This window comes from Odocoileus virginianus, chromosome 11 (assembly GCF_023699985.2).
Source record: "Odocoileus virginianus isolate 20LAN1187 ecotype Illinois chromosome 11, Ovbor_1.2, whole genome shotgun sequence".
Classification (NCBI taxonomy): domain Eukaryota; kingdom Metazoa; phylum Chordata; class Mammalia; order Artiodactyla; family Cervidae; genus Odocoileus; species Odocoileus virginianus.
In genome coordinates, this window is record NC_069684.1 from 50,036,992 (window position 1) to 50,054,520 (window position 17,529).

Sequence of the window (17,529 nt, forward strand, 5' to 3'; positions counted from 1 at the left end):
AAAGTTTTGTAACTACATAAATATTTATCCATAGTTTGTGGTTACTATATAAACATAACAAACATGACACTGGACCCAAATGCTGTAAGTCACACCAAAGTCTTCCAATTATGAAACGGGAGAATGAATAAAGGACTTTGGAACTGATTATTTTTATCATGAAATATTCTTACTGCTATTTTTACATTGGGCTTTTAAAGTACCAAAATGTATTCATCTTTGACTCTATAAATGTAAATGTTCAGACCTCACTTATTGTCCGTCAGCCAACTTGCTGAAACATGCCCCTGGATCACAGAGACCTGTGGGAGAAAGCGCATGGTGCAATACAAGGTTTCACCTTTATTTTATTGTATTGTATTATCCAAAAGTTTCTAACAAACTTAGCAAGAAAGTTTTTTTAGAAACTTTTGGCCAACCCAATATTATATTTTGTGCTGTGAGGCTTGTGGGATGTTAGTTCGCTGACCAGAGTTTGAACCCATGCCCTCAGCAGTGAAAACTCAGAGTCCTAACCACTGGATCACCTGGGGATTCCCAAGCCCTCACTTTTTAAAACAAACTTGCTAACGATAGAAAGCCAAGGATGAAAATTGCTACTCTGAGCTTTGTCACCTGTGAAGGCAAGAGGCACGACTTTGTGTTCAAGTGTCACCAGTTTATATTTGTTAGTGGGTTCTGGCTGACACAACAGATACCAGGTAGAAAGAGCTGAAACATTTAATTTCCCAGACAGTAATTATTCAGGGAAGGCAATAAAGTACTCAGACCTAGGAAGGGACACCATTGCTCATGAAAAATGTGTGTGTGTGAGGATATTATTGTGAATTCTTTTCTTAACCCTTTGTTCGCCATGCAGTTAACCCTCTACATCCAAGGGGTAAAGCTTGTACTTAATGCTCTTCAGAGTTGTGGTCTTGGGAGGGGGTCTCTGGCAGGGCTCCCAGCTCTTCTGTGGGAAGCAGTTGGTCTCTGGAGAGGGTAATCTGCAGGTTAGAGCCTGCTTCCTCCACTCTGGTTTGAATCCATCTCCTCCATCTTTCTTGGGCTCCCTGTCACCACATCCTGTAGACAGAGCAAGGCAGGAAGCTTTTTACTGCTTTGCAGATGATCAGACTGAAACCAGTTTTTCTGTATTTGATGGTGTATCATCAAAGGTAGCAAACCCTGCAGCTTTAGCTCGAGGTGAAATAGAGCAGGTTTGCTGGCTTCATAAATTCTGGCACAATTTTATGTATTGTCCCAAGAAGTAGATAAAAGAGCAAGCCCTGGAAATTTTGTAGAACACTGCTCTGGTAAAGCTCATAATGGCTCTGCTGGGTCTTCATTTCTTTAAGGGACTGAGCCAGTGGGCAATTGGTATTCTTGGAATGTGATTATCCCCCTTCTGTACATAAGTAAATGTTGACAGCAAATGGTTTAACGACTTGCTCCGAATTTCATAGCATGCCAAGAATATAGTTAGAGAAAAAAAATGGTTGGAATTTCTGATTTTCAAACCCTTGCTTTAGCCAGGAGACTCAGCTCTAAATAGACATGCTTTAAATGCACACTAGCAAAATCTGAGAGAAATAATGTTGTAGAATCTAGTATCCTTTAGAACCTTTGGCAGGAAGTTATTAAAGCTCACTAACATTCTAAGTCCCTTACCTCTGCATGGACCTCCTAGGGGGTGATGAATCACCTTTTCCCATCTGTGGGCCTGCCAGGCAGAGAGGTTAAGCAACCTAGCTAATGACAGATATTTAGAGGTAGAACCATCCCGGACTCATCTCTTGACTCTAGATTAGAACTTTCCCAGTGATGCCAGAAACTGACCAGGTGAGTTCAAAGAGACTATTGCACATCTGTGATAATTCTGTACTGTATTGTGTAACTTGGTTCAGCTGGAGGGGTTTTCCAGAATCCCCTTCTCTGTATGATTCTGGGTTAGAGTTGACCCGAAGAGAAATGGGGGAAAGATTTGGAAGGTGGAAGTTGAGCGATAGCCACTACTTTGTGAGGGTCATTGTGGTTATGTGGTGACACACAGATGCAAAAGTGCTGTTGGGTTCCAGTGTATCCTTGGTCTTTTCCATTCCACATCCAGCAAATCTCTCTTTCTTCCTTTCTTTCCTTCTTTTTTTCACCATTTTATTGAGGTATGATTAACATACAAAAATCTGTACATATTTAATGTCTACAACTTGATGAATGTAGGAGTAAGTATATAACTGTGAAACCATCCCAATAATTGATGTCATAAACACATCCATCCCCTCCAAAAGTTTCCTCCCACCCTCTTTATTAGTAGTAGTAGTGTTGTTGTTGTTTTGTGTGATATTTGTACCTTTTGACTGATGTCTGCCACCAGCCTCTGGCAACCACCATTGGGCTCGCTCTAGTAATTCTTCTGATGGTTGGTCCAGTGGTTCCAGGCCCACCATCAGATTCAAAGGCAATCATTTTCCATGGACTTCTCTACCAACTTTGCTTTCACAGCCCCACTCCAGCAACTGGATGTGCCTGGCTATTCTTGGCAGATTTTGACTGTTCCATTCACACCAGGGCTTCAAGAGAACTGGTTAGTCACCAGTCCTCCAGCTCCCAACTAGGCACCTCTACTTGCCCAGGTTCTCCCACAATTGCCTAATACATCCTGTGATACTCATAGTGGGTCTGCTTTCCCCACCGAGCTCTGGCTGATGGAAAGTCAACATGGAGCACCAGGGGAGCTGCAGAGGAATATGAGGGAGTTCCTGCCTTCAAGGGACTTCCAGCTCAATGGGAAGGTAAGACATTTTCACATAGCCAGCTAGCTGGGGACTCATGGCAGCTCACGAATTAAGTGACAAGTTCATGATGTTGCTTGAAGTCCTTGAAGCCAGAGGTGTCCAGTGTCTTTTAGCGCTAGGCAAGAGGAGCTGATTGAGAATGGCCACAGTCAGCACTGTTAATGATCGGTGGCCACATTTAGTCCAAGTGAATACACCTTTTTTTCTGTTCCATTCAGGCTCTAGGCTCCTGATCAACATAAGAATGAAAAGAAAGTTACTTACATACTGGGTTAAAGTGTTGAGTACAGTTGAACATGAATGCTGACATTGAAGATTTCCCATCCAACCAACAGAAATTCCCCTGGCCTGCCACAGTTGGGTAACTTGAGTTCTGGAATTCCAGCCTCGGTTAACCCCAATCCACAAATTTGCTGGAGTTATGAAACTTAGTGAGAGTACGGTTTTTCTATTATTCACTCCCAATATGTTCTGTCCGAACCAACACCACTAAATTTATTTCCCCCACATGTTTAACCCTCTGCATGTTGATCCCCTTTTGGTATCAACCAAAGGAAAAAGTGATCAAAGCATGTGTTCCTGGTTTTTACACAAAATGAATTTTATTTCTAACTTGGCTGGAAATTTCCCCATCCACTCAGTCTATTGTCTTTGTTGTTGTTGTTGTTGGACCTCAGTTTCCTTCTGTTAGAAGCAATTACTGATGGCTCCACGGGGAGGGATGAGCATCAGTGCTGGGCTAGAAACCCTGGTAAGATCCCTGGATGAAAGGTGATAGGGAACACAGGAGCAATCTGGATGAACAACCCCTGGAAAAGTCAGTCCTCAGCCCAAAGCAATACCACAAGCTTCCAGAAACTGCTTGTGAGTTGAGGTTTTACTTTGCAAATGTGTATCTACATGCCCGTGTGTCAGCAGTGTCGACTCCAGAGACCTAGGAATACAGTAAATGACATCGTAGGTAGCTCCGGAAAATGAGGATTTATTTTTAGTTCTGACCCTTGTCTGTTAAACGATCTGATATAAAAACAAGGAGGAAAAAGAGAGAAGAGACTGAAATCTAGGAGGCAACGAAAGGATGTGGAATTTTTGCTGGATCTTAAAAAGTATCAGTGTGAAACTCAAGTACAGTTTTCCCATTTCTTTTCAATCAGAAAGGTGTTGACAGGAAAAATGGATGAAGAGTGGAGGATGTGACTTCTTAGGAGACTCTGGTCCCTTCCCTGCAGTCATTTATTTTGAGACCCTGGCTCTAGGTGCCTATGGTGGAGGTGGTGGTCTTTTTCAGATATGGAGCCTTTAGCTTGTCACTCATTTAATCCCTGGATATGATAAGATTATACTTCCAAGCAATCTGTCCTGTTTGTCTTGATGTTTTATGGGCTGTCATCCAAAGGGTTCCTGCCTAGCCTCTGTTTCTATGCTCTGCTGAAATGGAGCAAAAAGAGAAAAGAGGCCAAGAAGTAGGATCGGACAGAAAGCTGAGTCTGCTCAGTAATGAGAGGGAAATCGTAGAGATGCAGAAGGATGGAGAAGGTGGACTCTCAGAGAAGGACAGGGCTTGAGCTAACAGACTTGAGTAGGAAAGCAGGAATCTGAACAGCAGCACAAGAACAGACAAGAAGCCAAGATCAAGAGACATAACTCTTCATTTCTATTGTAAAATGTGGTCAAACATTTTGTCATGGTGCATGGACAGTCTTATACTTTAGGGATATCTGAATTCTAGTCCCGGCTTTGCCACTAAATCACTGTGTGACCTTGAAGAAGACACTTGAGTTCAGTTTTTTTCTCTACAAGCCACGGAGTTTGAATTAGAATGGGGTCTCCAGGGAATTCTCTGGCAGTTCAATGTTTAGGACTCAGCGCTTCTACTGCTGGGGCATGAGTTTGATCTCTGGTTGAGGAACTAAGATCCTGCATGCTGCAAGGTGCAGCTAAAGAAGAAGATGGGGTCCCCAAAGTAGAGACCCCCAGAAGAGTCAAGACACAGTTAAGACTTGTGTGATGACCTAAGATGGTTGCTTCCAGCAAGCCAAGCCCTTCCTCTGTCCTTCCAACACCCAGAGCTGTCGGCTGCAAATCCTGGAGGGGAGGGGTGCTCTCTCCGAGGTAGTCTGCCTTCTCAGTCTCTATGTAAAACGTGTTCCCACCCCACACCCCAACTCCCTGTGATCTCAGGACCTCAGAAATCCAAAAGTAACTTCTCTCTCTGAAGGGATGCAAATCCTAGAACAGGTTTCAATGATTCTTACTCTCTCTCAACTCTGAAGCTCTTAGATTTGGAGATTCTATTACAGAATAAGGTTGCAGACCACTTACATGGCAGTTAACTACAGACCCTTATCACAGTCTGGAGGCAAGCTGTCCCACCTGTTGGGACACTGAGCTTCATCTAGGCCTAGGTCCTGGGCCCTTTCTATCTGCTATCTTCCCCCGGAGTTGTCCTTGTCTGCACATAGGATTCAGGGTCACCATCACATTTGTGCTCAGCTGGTGGGAGAGGGGAAGAGTGAAAGAAAACTCCTGGATAAGCAATTTCTTTTTAAACAAGTGATGGGGGAATTAGACACATCACTGGTGCTCACAGTCCACTATGAGAGCATGGCCACAGAGCCATATTGCACCATGGGGAGCTGGGAAATGAAACCCTTGGCTGGGTGGGGGGGATGTGGATTGAAATTCCATTACCAGAGGAGAAGAGAAGCACAGATTTGGGAAGACAAGGTCAGTCTGATGCAATAAGGAACCAGCAGACCACACTAGCCGGTGAGGGGGGCAGTTACAGACGCTTGACCAGCCATCAGAAATGTCACGGAAGGGAAAAGAAAAAAAGATGTTATCCTTGGGAACTGTGTGCCCATTTGAAGGAAAAGACAACATCAGCAAATACTAGCCTGCCTTTCCTCTTTGGCTACAACCCACTATTTAAGCTTTGCTTCAAGGTTAGCTGCTGCAGTGGTTTCCAAACTCCTAGAAAAGAAGTTGCATTTATAAATGCACTCTTACATGAGATTCTAATTATAAATAAGAAAACAAAAAGACTGCTCTGGCTGAAACAGAGAAGAGGGCTCAGAATTCTGGCCACCTGCTCTGGCTGTCTTCGCACATTAGAGGCCAACACCCATGGAGTTCGATGTCCACTTGAAGGTTTTCCTCCAGAACAGTGAGGCTCCAAGAAACCTAATCTGAGGCCCCCTGATCTGTGAGAAGCAGGTCAAAGCTACTATCAAGGATAATGTGATAATGTCATCAAAGCCAAACTAAGACCACTCTGAACCTTGTAACAATGAAGTCATGCTCCAGATCCTAAAAGTGACAAATCTGAACTTCACTCATTTCCTAAGTAAGGTCATTCCATAAAACCTATTCTGTGACAAAATGACTCATTTCATTTATTATTACAGGACCTTGTGCATTTTTAAATTTTTATAATATTCAGATGGCTATATTCATGATTGATTTAGTCAACCGATGCAAACCCCAACTATAACCTGGTTACTGTGGGGAAATTTCATCCGCTAGATAGAGTGTTTTCATGGACTACACTGCTACAAAAACCCTCACAGGACAAGGCCCACCCTAACTGAGAGGCAGGAGCAGATTCAGACAAAGGACATGAGCTCCCTGGTCAGAGCATCATAAGTACCAGTACCCAGTGGCCAGCGATTCTCTTACCTCTTACGGTGAATATCAAGGAAGAGATGGATGTGTGAAAGAGAAGATCTGGAATTTCAACTCAGGATTACATTATGAAAGTGTGAAAGTGTTAGTCGCTTAGTCGTGTCTGATTCTTTGTGACCCCATGGACTGTAGCCCATCAGGCTCCTCTGTCCATGGAATTCTCCAGGCAATACTGGAGAGGGTTGCCGTTTCCTTCTCCAGGGGATCTTCCCAACCCAGGGAACAAACCTGGGGTCTCCTGCATTGCCAGCAGATTCTTTACCATCTGAGCCACCAGGACTACATTATGGATGACCTCAAAAGATTCCAGAATGTTCAGGAGCCCCAGATCCCAATGCCAGATCGGCAGAAATGCAAGCCATCTGGTTGGGGTAGAAGAGAAACACAGCAGGGAAGGGGGAGATGGACTGACATTTCTCCAGCAGTCAGTGGGGAATGACACCCTATCCCAAATGTCTGCAAGGCTATTACACATTGAAGAAAGCAGGGAAGAGGTCCTGAACCTAGCTAAGAGATCAGAGTATTCCTGATGCAGGTTTATTCCTGACAAGGGTAAACAGGAGGTCTCAGTAGTAAACCAAAAATAAGGGACCAGTTTTCTTCTTACACCTCCTTCATACCAGATAAAGTTTCTTGACTCTTAATCCAGTCTTAAAGAAATAATCTTCCCATTTAAGCCCTGCATTAAATGAGCAAAACATCATAGAGTGTGTTGCAAATTGTTCAATAAGCACCTTGTAAAAAGCCCAACGGAAATATGGGCAAAAGACATGAACAGGCAGTTCACTGAGACTGTGAAAATGTAATAAAAAAGGAGTCCAAGCTAATTATTCCTCAGGGAATTGCAAGTGCAGACCACACTGAGATACATTTTTATACACACCAGATTAGCAAGAATTAAGAATTGTAACAACACCAAGCGTGGGAGAGAAGAGGTAAAGCTACAGGAATTCTTTCACATTCCTAGGGGAGTGTAAACTGCTGTAATCACTTTGGAAAACCATTTGGCATTTCCTTGTAAAGTTGAACATTTTAAACTAGGACTTAGTAGTTTCACTCCTGAGTACATGTTCTAGATCAGGTTTTTTCCAAAGTTGCGGGTCATGAACCTATTTTAGTGGTGTACAACTGAAATTTTTAATAAACAAAATAGAATACAGGGACTTCCCTGGTGGTCCAGTGGCTAAGACTCTGCACTCCCAATGCAGGGGACCTGGGTTCGACCCCTGGTCAGTGAACTAGATCCCACATGCTGCAACTAAGAGTTCACATGCTGCAACAAAAATCGAAGATCCCAAATACAGCAGCTAAGACCCAGCACAGCCAAATAAATAAATATTTTTTAAAGAATACAATCGAGTAGAAAAACTTAGAGGACATTGTAGTAAGGAGAAGTTTTGTTTCATGAATTGTTTCATGTATGTGTGTATGCCCATGTGTGTGCGAGTTGTGGTATAATTTTCACGGTTGCTAAATGAGTCAGACAAGACCCCTGTGGAGGAGCAGAATGTTTATTCCTGGGATCAGCCTTTGAATGTTAAAGCAGAAAATGTTTCCAGAATAAATTCACCCAAGTTAGTATGAGGCCATGTTCCCTGATTTTCTTGACTAAAATAAACTATTTTCTTCAAACTGTATTTTTGCACAAATCCCTCTTTACCAGGGGACAGCCTGTGCCATCTGGACCAGGCTCTTCAGTGGACACAATTCATTAGCTGCCCTCACTCTCAAAATGCAATTGAAATGGATGCATCCTTTAAACTGAATACAAACAGTGGCTTCTCCACACTCATCTGACTCAATAATTCATGAAGTACTCATGATTACTTACTGAGAATAAAGTAAAATTAGCCACATAGCAGCCCGGGAAATGTATCTGCCCTAAGGTATTAAGTGTCTGTGTGTGTGTGTACTCAGTCGTGTCCGACTCTCTGCGACCCCGTGGACAGTAGCCCACCAGGTTCCTCTGTCCATGGGATTCTCCAGGCAAGAATACTGGAGTGGGTTGCCATTTCCTCTTCCAGGGGATCTTCCTGACCCAGGGATTGAAGCTGTGTCTCTTGCGTCTCCTGCTTTAGCAGGTGGATTCTTTGCCACTAGTGCCACCTAGAAAACCCATTAAGTGTCTCTATACAATGGCAAACTTTACCGTCCTAAAAACCATTCTTAGTTCCAAGGACTTACTGGAACAAAAGCATCAATTATGAACTGTTGGGCTTGCAAAGGTGGAACAAATTTTCATATTTTTGTGCTGTAGGTTGAATTGTTTCCCCACAGAATGTATGTGCTAAGCCCTACTGCCTAACAAATGTGAACTTATTTGGAAACAGAGTCACTGTAGACATAATTTGTTAAGACAAAGTCATACTGGAGTTGGTAGGACCTTTGTTCAATATGACTGGTGTCCTTTTATTTTATTTTTTTATTTTTATTTTTTTTGGTGTCCTTTTATAAAGGGAAATTTTGGACACTGGCATGTACACAGGCAGAATACCATGTGAACATGAAGGCATGGATTGGAGTGATGCAGAAATACTAAAAATTCCAGAAAACCATCAGAAGCTAAGCAAGAGGCATGGAATAGATCCCCCCTTACAGACCTCAAAAGGACTCAACCCTGCTGACATCTTGATTTTGGATCTCAAGTCTCCAGAACTATAATGATTTCTGTCATTCTAAACCACCAAGTAGTGATGCTGTTACAGTAGTCCTAGCAAACTAATATACTTTAGATCTTTAAGATTTAGGCAAATGCTTTATATCCTATTTAAATACCTAATTATGACTCTAGTTTTACACTTCCTTTGTGGCTCAGTTGGTAAAGAGACTGCCTGCAATGCAGGAGATCCAGTTTTGATCCATGGGTTGGGAAGATTCCCCTAGAGGAGGAAATGGCAACCCACTCCAGTATTCTTGCCCGAGAAATCCCATGGACGAGGAGCCTGGTGGGCTGTAGTCCACGGGGTCACAAGTGGGACATGACTGAATGACTAAACCACTGAGGGCTTACATTCAACATGTGATATCAGGAAACTTGGAATTAAGATTCCATTTTGCATATTAATTGGCTGTTTAACCTCAAATATACCACATACCCTCTTTGGGCTTGCATTTTCATTTGTGACATAGTCATGACAACAACATTTACCTCTCACAGTGGCAAATGGGCCCAAAGAGATAATACATGGGAAAGTGAAAGTGAAAGTTGCTCAGTCATGTCCGACTCTTTGTGACCCCATGGACTATACATACAGTCCATGGAATTCTGCAGCCCAGAATACTGGAGTAGGTAGCCTTTCCCTTCTCCAGGGGATCTTCCCAACCCTGGGATTGAACCCAGGTCTCCTGCATTGCAGGTGAATTCTTTACTAGCTGAACCACAAAGGAAGCTCATACACGGGAAGCTCAGTTCAGTCGCTCAGTTGTGTCCGACTCTTTGCAACCCCATGAATCGTGGTACGCCAGGCCTCCCTGTCCATTACCAACTCCCGGAGTCTACCCAAACCCATGTCCATCAAGTTGGTGATGCCATCCAGCCATCTCATCCTCTGTTGTCCCCTTCTCCTGCCCCTAATCCTTCCCAGCATTAGGGTCTATTCCAATGAGTTAACTCTTCACATGAGGTGGCCAAAGTATTGGAGTTTCAGCTTCAGCATCAGTCCTTCCAATGAACACTCAGGACTGATCTCCTTTAGGATGGACTGGTTGGATCTCCTTGCAGTCCAAGGGACTCTCAAGAGTCTTCTCCAACACCACAGTTCAAAAGCATCAATTCTTCAACACTCAGCTTTCTTCACAGTCCAACTCTCACATCCATACATGACCACTGGAAAAACCGTAACCTTGACTAGACGGACCTTTGTTGGCAACATAATGTCTCTGCTTTTAAATAAGCTATCCAGGTTGGCCATAACTTTCCTTCCAAGGAGTAAGCGTCTTTTAATTTCATGGCTGCAATCACCATCTGCAGTGATTTTGCACTTTCCCATGTATCTGGTAAATTGTAAAGTATTAGATAACCATGCAAGACATTGTATTTCCCATCTATTAAAATGACAATAGTGATTATTGACTAACCTTGTAATGTAGATTGCATGTTAGTTTGTCCAGGGCTGGATCCCTACATAACACCAGCACAACCTGTTGAAAAGACAAAGTTGAGCTGATTACTCACTGTTGAAAGGGAGGACACCACCTCAACAGAGTTTCAGTAGGGATTAGAGGGGAAAAGGTAAGGTTGAAATTTATTGAGAACTTGAAATTTGGTCTAAGGCTGGTCTTTCAGTATAGAGGCTTGAGTATGATTAGGAAAGACTGGCATATAATGGTGGACACAGCAAGGCAGGGATTTTGACACTGGATGTCAAAGAGTCTTTGAGCAAGAAGAGTTAATGCTTTCTCCTGAAAGAGCTGGAAGTTCCTCTATTGAACAATAAGGCTATTTGCCTGTGAAAGTGTTTCCTAGAATAGTAAATTAGTAAATAATAAATTATTCAATTATGAGAAACACAATTGAATAATAAAGTCATACTAAGGCAGACAGGTAGGTGGTTTTGGGTCTTGTGTCCAGAATGGATGGGAATGGGGAGTGATGGTCTCAGTTCTCAAGCATAAAATGTGAGTAAATTGCTGGACTCAGTGGCTGATGTCCTCCCATTCCCTCTCTTTTGGGCAGGCTCACGCTGCTCTTCTCCATCTGTGTTCTTTCTCCCAAGGTCAGTTCCTCATTCAAACTGGCTCTCTGCCGGCACTGTCCCTCACTGTCATCCAAAAGCTAATTTCTTCCTACCCTAAAACTCATTGCTAATTTTCATTTTGGTTAATCTGTGTAATATTACAGATTTCTCATTGTTCTAAGTTCCCCTGCACAGGGTTGCCTAATTTTAAGAAAAATTCAACCCACAGGAACAAGGCAGTGGAGACAATTCCACAGGAAAAATTGTCTTCTGAAGAGGTGATTAGATACTCTCCTTCCACCACCTCCGTGCCTATTTCCACCATAGTCTCAAACAGAGGGCAGATGGTCACTTGGCCCACTAGCTTTTGCGGTTTCTGCTGAAATGATCAGATAAAGTCTCTATCAGCACCAGCTGCTTTCAGTGTGCTGACAATTTCTTTGCATTCAAAATAGGCATAAAACCAGCAGTTTAGAACTCAGATTGTTGTTGTTGTTGCTGTTGTTGTTTGGTTGCTAAGAGATGTCCAACTCTTTTGTGACCCTGTGGACTGTAGACTGTCAGGCTCCTCTGTCCATGGGATTCTCCAGGCAAGAATATTGGAGTGAAAAAAAAAAAGAATACTGGAGTGGGTTGCCATTTCCTTCACCATGGGATCTTCCTGACCCAGGGATCAAACCCACATCTCCTGCATTGGCAGGTGGATTCTTTATTGCTGAGCCACAATTTGGAACTGGCTTCCTGGTCCTGGGTGGACCAGGTTGAATTAATCTAGATCCATTTTCCTACACCCTGCCTGTTCCCAGCCTTCCTCACCCCCAAAAGGCTAATTTCTTGCTTTCAAAAGCTACTTGGAAGAACTGGTAATTCTCTTCTGGTACAATCACAAGGGAATGAATGGTTCATTGTTAAAGAAGTCACTCCCCTTGAATAAGGCGATCTTTCCTTCAAACAAGGTTAGGGGTGTTGGACCAAACATTATAATTAAGCCAAGTACTTGTCTGCACTTCTTGTTATGCAGCCCAATGTATATAGACGTTTCAAACAACTGAATTTGGGGTTCCATCATGTTATATGCCATTAAGACAAAACAATTTAGAGACAGGCATGTGGTAAAGCACAATAGCTATCTTATTTTTAAAAGGTTCAGAGATATCTGAGATTTTTGAAAACTTAGACATTTTATAGGGTGTAGGAAAAGCAACTAGCAATTTCCTGAATTGCAAAGAGTATTTTATAGAGTTAAGTTACAAGACAATTATATTTTCACTAGATGCCCAAATTCTACTTATCCGCTTAGAATTTCTGTTGATTTGTGAGTGAGAAATAAAGATATAATTTACTGGCTAAGCCAGTCCTATAATGAATGGAGCAAAACAGGATACGCTTGAGAAGTAATAAGCACTGTCTTTGATTTCTAACACTCTGGTCAGGAAATTTGAACTGGTTGTGTGAGTTAGGTCTTTTGAAAAAAAAAAAGTCACTAAGGTTTCCTGAACTTCTTGAAGAGAGATGTTGGTTGGTTGGTTTGTATGTGGTAAAATATACATAAAATTTACCATCAAAACCATTTTTAAGTGATAGTTCAGTGGCATTAAATAATGCATTCAATCATATTGTTGTATAACTATCACCCCCAGCCATCTACTGAACTTTTTCATCTTGCAAAATTGAAATCCCTACGCATTAACAATAACCCCTCATTCCCTCCTTCCTCTAGCTCCAGTAATCTCTATTCTACTTTCTACGCTCGTGAATTTGACTATTCTAGATACCTCTTATAAGTGGAATCATACAATATTTGTCCTTCTGTGATTAGCTTATTTTACTTGGCACAACGCTTTCCAGTTTCACTGACACTATATGTGTCAGAATATATATGCATGTGTTAGAATTCCCTTCCTTTTAAAGGCTGAATAATATTTCACTGCATCTAGATGCTGTATTTTGCTTATCCATCTATCTGTCAATAGACACTTGGGTTGCTTCCACCTGAGTTGTTATTTTGCATATCTTGTCATTTTCTGACAACTCTCATCTTTGGAGCACTGGAGAAAGTCAGACACAGTTGGAGAAGGGGCAGGTGATGGGCTTACCTGCCTCCTGAGAAACCTGTATGCAGTTAGAACCGAACATGGAATAACAGACTGGAGGTGAGGCAGGTGAGGGGAAAGATGAGGCAGAGTGGGCAGCCAAGGGCCTGTGCAGAGGGAGGCAGAGGGCCAGGTGGCTTCCCCAGAGGCCAGGCAGACAGCAGCAGCATCTGCCAGAAAAGTTCTACCAGCAGTGGTTCTTCTTGGTTTCAGGTGTCCTTTGACCCCTGTGTTTAGAACCCCTGGTCAGGTACAGCCACTGGTGTAATCAGGTAGGTGATTCTAGAATGACACTAACATTTCTAAATCAATATTCACTAAGGCTTAACAGGAAGACCCTTACCAGAATTAAGCAAGCCAGGAAGATCATTTTGATCAGATGAGCAGTTTAGGAAGTCTGTGTGTGCTGGCACATGCTCACTTGTGTCCAACTCTTCATAACCCCATGGACTGTAGCCCACCAGGCTACTCTGTCCATGGAATTTTCCAGGCAAGAATATTGGAGTGGGATGCCATCTCCTGCTTCAGGGGATCTTCCTGACCGAGGGATCCAACCTACGTCTCCTGCATTGGCAGGCAGATTCTATACTGCTGGCACCACCTCATGGAAAAGGGAGCTCTAAATCCCCTACTAACTCCAAACAACACCGGGTTTTAAACCCGGTTTTTACAAACTTATGGTTGTCTGGGGTGGAGGAGGGGAGGGAGGGATAATTAGGAAGTTTGGAAAGGTTATATACACACTGCTATATTCAAAATGGGTAACCAACAAAGACCTACTGTATAGCACATGGAACTCTGCTGAATGTTATGTGCCAGCCTAGATGGGAGGGGGTGCTGCGGGGAGAACGGATACATGTATGTATGTATGGCTGAGTCCCTTCACTGTTCACCTGTAACTATCACAACATTGTTATACTGTAATACAAAATAAAAAGTTTAAAGTTTAAGGAAAAATAACCCGAGTTTTAAGTTTGATTGAAATGGGATCACATGACAAGTTCTTCCTGAATTAAAAATAAAAGGAAGTATCCAGTCTTGGGCAAACCAGGCTGTAAGATTAAGTAGAAATATTGATAATTTCAGTACTTTAACGCATTCAACATTAATATTTAAAAATTTAAACACAAAAACTGAGTCATCATTTGGTTTTCCATACTAATGCTGAAGAGAGGTTAAGGCATATATTAACAATTGTACAAGCGAGGAAACGAAATTTCAGAAAAGCTATGTGACATACCGAAGAAGTCACAGCATTGGAATTGGAAACCAGGGTTTCTGAATTTAAATTTTAAGTCGTTTCTTTAAGTCAGAGGTGTTTAATCTCTAGAAACGAGACAGAGGTAGGCTGAGTTGCACTGTGGACTGGATACAATTTTAATAACTTACAGCATGCCAGTTCTGGCTTTGCTACTAACAAGTTATTTCATGTGAGAGAAAAAACATTATCACAACTTCTCCTCCTGAGAAACTAGGATTCAAGTAGATGACTTGTCCAGGGACTCATAAGTGTAGTTTGATCCCAATGATCTCATTTGATATGGTTTTTCCAGTAGTCATGTATGGATGTGAGAGCTGGACCATAAAGAAAGCTGAGCACCGAAGAATCGATGCTTTTGAACTGTGGAAGAAGACTCTTGAGAGTCTCTTGCACTTCAAGGAGATCAAACCAGTCCATCCTAAAGGAGATTAGTCCTGAAAATTCATGGAAAGGACTGATGCTGAAGCTGAAGCTCCAATACTTTGACCACCTGATGCACATTGGAAAAGACCCTGATGCTGGGAAAGATGGAAGGCAGGAGGAGAAGGGGACGACAGAGGATGAGATGGTTGGATGGCATCACCGACTCAGTGGACATGAGTTTGAGCAAGCTCTGGGAGTTGGTGATGGACAGGAAAGCTTGGAGTGCTGCAGTCCATGGGGTCGCAAAGAGTGACTGAATGACTGAACTGATCTCTATTGAAGAGTCCTCAACCTTCACCTCTATTTTAGAAGCAGAAGCACATTTTTATGTTTGTTTATGGATTTCTAAAGAAAAGTGTACTCAAAATTTAAAACTAATGAAGGCAAATCTTCTCTGACCGAACGGGGTGAGGAGTCCAGAAGTTCCCCCAGAGGGTGCTGTCCACAGGGTGACCTGAGGAATCCAGAAACTGCCCATCAGATTGGTCGGAACTTTCTAAATCTTTACAAGTCTTACTGAGCCAAACCTGGACCTTCTCCCTCCTTCATCCCCGGCCCCCCCCCCCCCCCCCATAAAACTGTACTACTTACATTTCGATAGGTAAAACTGGTGATTTCTCCAATATTTCAAAACTGATTCCTCTCACAAAGTCACCCAACCTTAAATGGGGTTCTACCACTCTGTCTCTGTTGACTAATTGCTGTGGACCAGCCAAAAGTTATCTTTGGACACTCTTTAAAATACTATGTACTAAACATGGCTTCCCTATAGCTCAGATGGTAAAGAACCTGCCCGCAATGCGGGAGACCTGGGTTCGATCCCTGGGTTGGGAAGATCCCCTGCAGAAGGGAATAGCAATCCACTCCAGTATTCCTGCCTGGAAAATTCCCCGGACAGAGAAGCCTGGTGGGCTACAGTCCATGGGGTCACAAAGAGTCGGACACCACTAAGTGACTAATACTATATTACGCTAAACATGGTTAATGATCCTTAGCCTAAATGGAGAGAAAGCAGAAAGGGCAGGACTCCCTTTCACTGAAAGGACTGATAGTAGCGCTGTGCAGTCCGTGATCTCAACATGCCTGTGAACATCCCCGCCTGACCCGCGATGCTGGAGAGAAGCCCCATCCTGTTTGGCTCACTCCGCACCTTCCGGTCCCCTGAGAGGGCTGGCTGCCGCGGGCGGAGTCTGAGTGGAACAGTTGAGAGCCGAGTGCAGAGGCACGTGCCGGAGAGGAAGCCCCGAGAGCCAGCCGTGAAGAAGGAAGCTTTGCTCCAGAGACTGTAACCAAGGCGATCGGGAGGCTGGCCTGGGTGTGGGGTGATTCAGACGATGGCAAGCAAACGAACACATAACACCTCTTTGTCTAACTCAGGGAGGCCAAATGAACTTCTCGAGAACGGTGAATTTTCCAGGTAACCGGAACTTATTCCTTTAAGAACCCCAACTGCAAATCTTAAAACATGTGTTGTTGCTTTTGAAACTTTCTAGATGTATTCCCTTTAAGGTACCGGGTTATAGCTCTGGGTCTTCATTCGTGAGGCTCCCTTAATGTTCCACGTTTAGGACCTCTGAGGTCCGTGGGGCTTCTCTTCTGTCCCTACATCACCTGCCCCCACCCCATACAGGTGCTGGCTGCCATGCTCCCACACCCGCAGCTGCCTCTTGAGGCCCTTTTCTTTAATTTGTATAGGGCCAGGGAGCCAGAAGCTGGAACTTCTCAGAACAGGTTCATAAATAAGGCTGAAAACACTTTCGGTGGTAGCCTGAACCCTGCAAATTAAGTACTTGCCTGAGCTTTGGTACACTGATTTTTAAATCAACATAAGTGTTTTCTTAAGTTATTCTTTTTTAAATTTATTTTTGAATACCTATTATTTATTTGGCTGTGTGGGGTCTTAGTTGTGGCATTAGGCACCTTCAGTGCATGGCATGGACTCTAGTTTTGGCAGGCTTAGCTGCCCCCAAGGCATGTGGGATCTTAGTCCTCCAACCAGAAATCACATAACATGAAATTTAGTATCTTAATCATTTAGTGGCATTAGGTACATTCACATTGTTGTGCAGCTGTCACCACCATCCGTCTCCAGAACTCTTTCATCTTGCAAAACTGAGACGCTACACCCAGTAAACAGGCACTACCCTATTCCCTCTCCTCTCCGGGCCCTGGAATCCACCATTCTATTTTCTGTCTCTACGAATTTGACTGCTCTTAATACTTCACGTAAGTGGAATCGTAGAGTATGTGGTTTTTTGTGACTGGCTTATTTTACCTACCATAATATCCTCAAGGTTCGTGTATGTTGAAGCACAAGTCAGAATTCCCTTCCTTTTTAAGGCTGAATAATGTTCCATTGTGTATGTGTACTATATTTTGTTCATCCACTCATCTCTTGATAGGTACTTGGATTGCTTCCTCATTTTGGCTATTGTGAATAATGTTGCTATGAGCACAAGTGTACACATATCTCTTTGACTTCTTGCTTTCAGTTCTTTGGGGTATATTCCCAGAAGTGGAATTGCTGGATCATGTAGGAATTCTATTCTTAATGTTTGCAGGAGCTGCCATACTGTTTTCCATAATAGCTGCACCACTTTATATTCTCACCAACAGTG

General features: G+C 43.0%; 1 protein-coding gene and 1 long non-coding RNA gene across 3 annotated transcripts in view; one reads left to right on the plus strand and one right to left on the minus strand.

Moving 5' to 3' along the window:
* Nucleotides 1-706: 706 nt before the first annotated feature.
* On the minus strand, nt 707-16,172 carry LOC110128648 (uncharacterized). 2 transcript variants are annotated; one of them, XR_011490391.1, is made up of 4 exons: nt 15,995-16,172; nt 10,536-10,598; nt 2,330-3,003; nt 707-1,065 (listed from the first exon to the last, which is right to left on the minus strand). It is a non-coding gene; the product is annotated as an uncharacterized lncRNA (long non-coding RNA). The 2 variants fall into 2 exon arrangements; XR_011490390.1 differs by lacking the exon at nt 707-1,065 and having other exon boundaries at nt 1,073-3,003.
* Nucleotides 16,173-16,176: 4 nt separating this feature from the next.
* ENAH (ENAH actin regulator) overlaps nt 16,177-17,529 on the plus strand; it is a 175,782-nt gene continuing 174,429 nt past the window's right edge. Inside the window, exon 1 of the mRNA XM_070474441.1 lies at nt 16,177-16,328. The gene's annotated coding sequence lies outside the window, so the exon portion shown is untranslated. The remainder of the gene's footprint in view (nt 16,329-17,529) is intronic.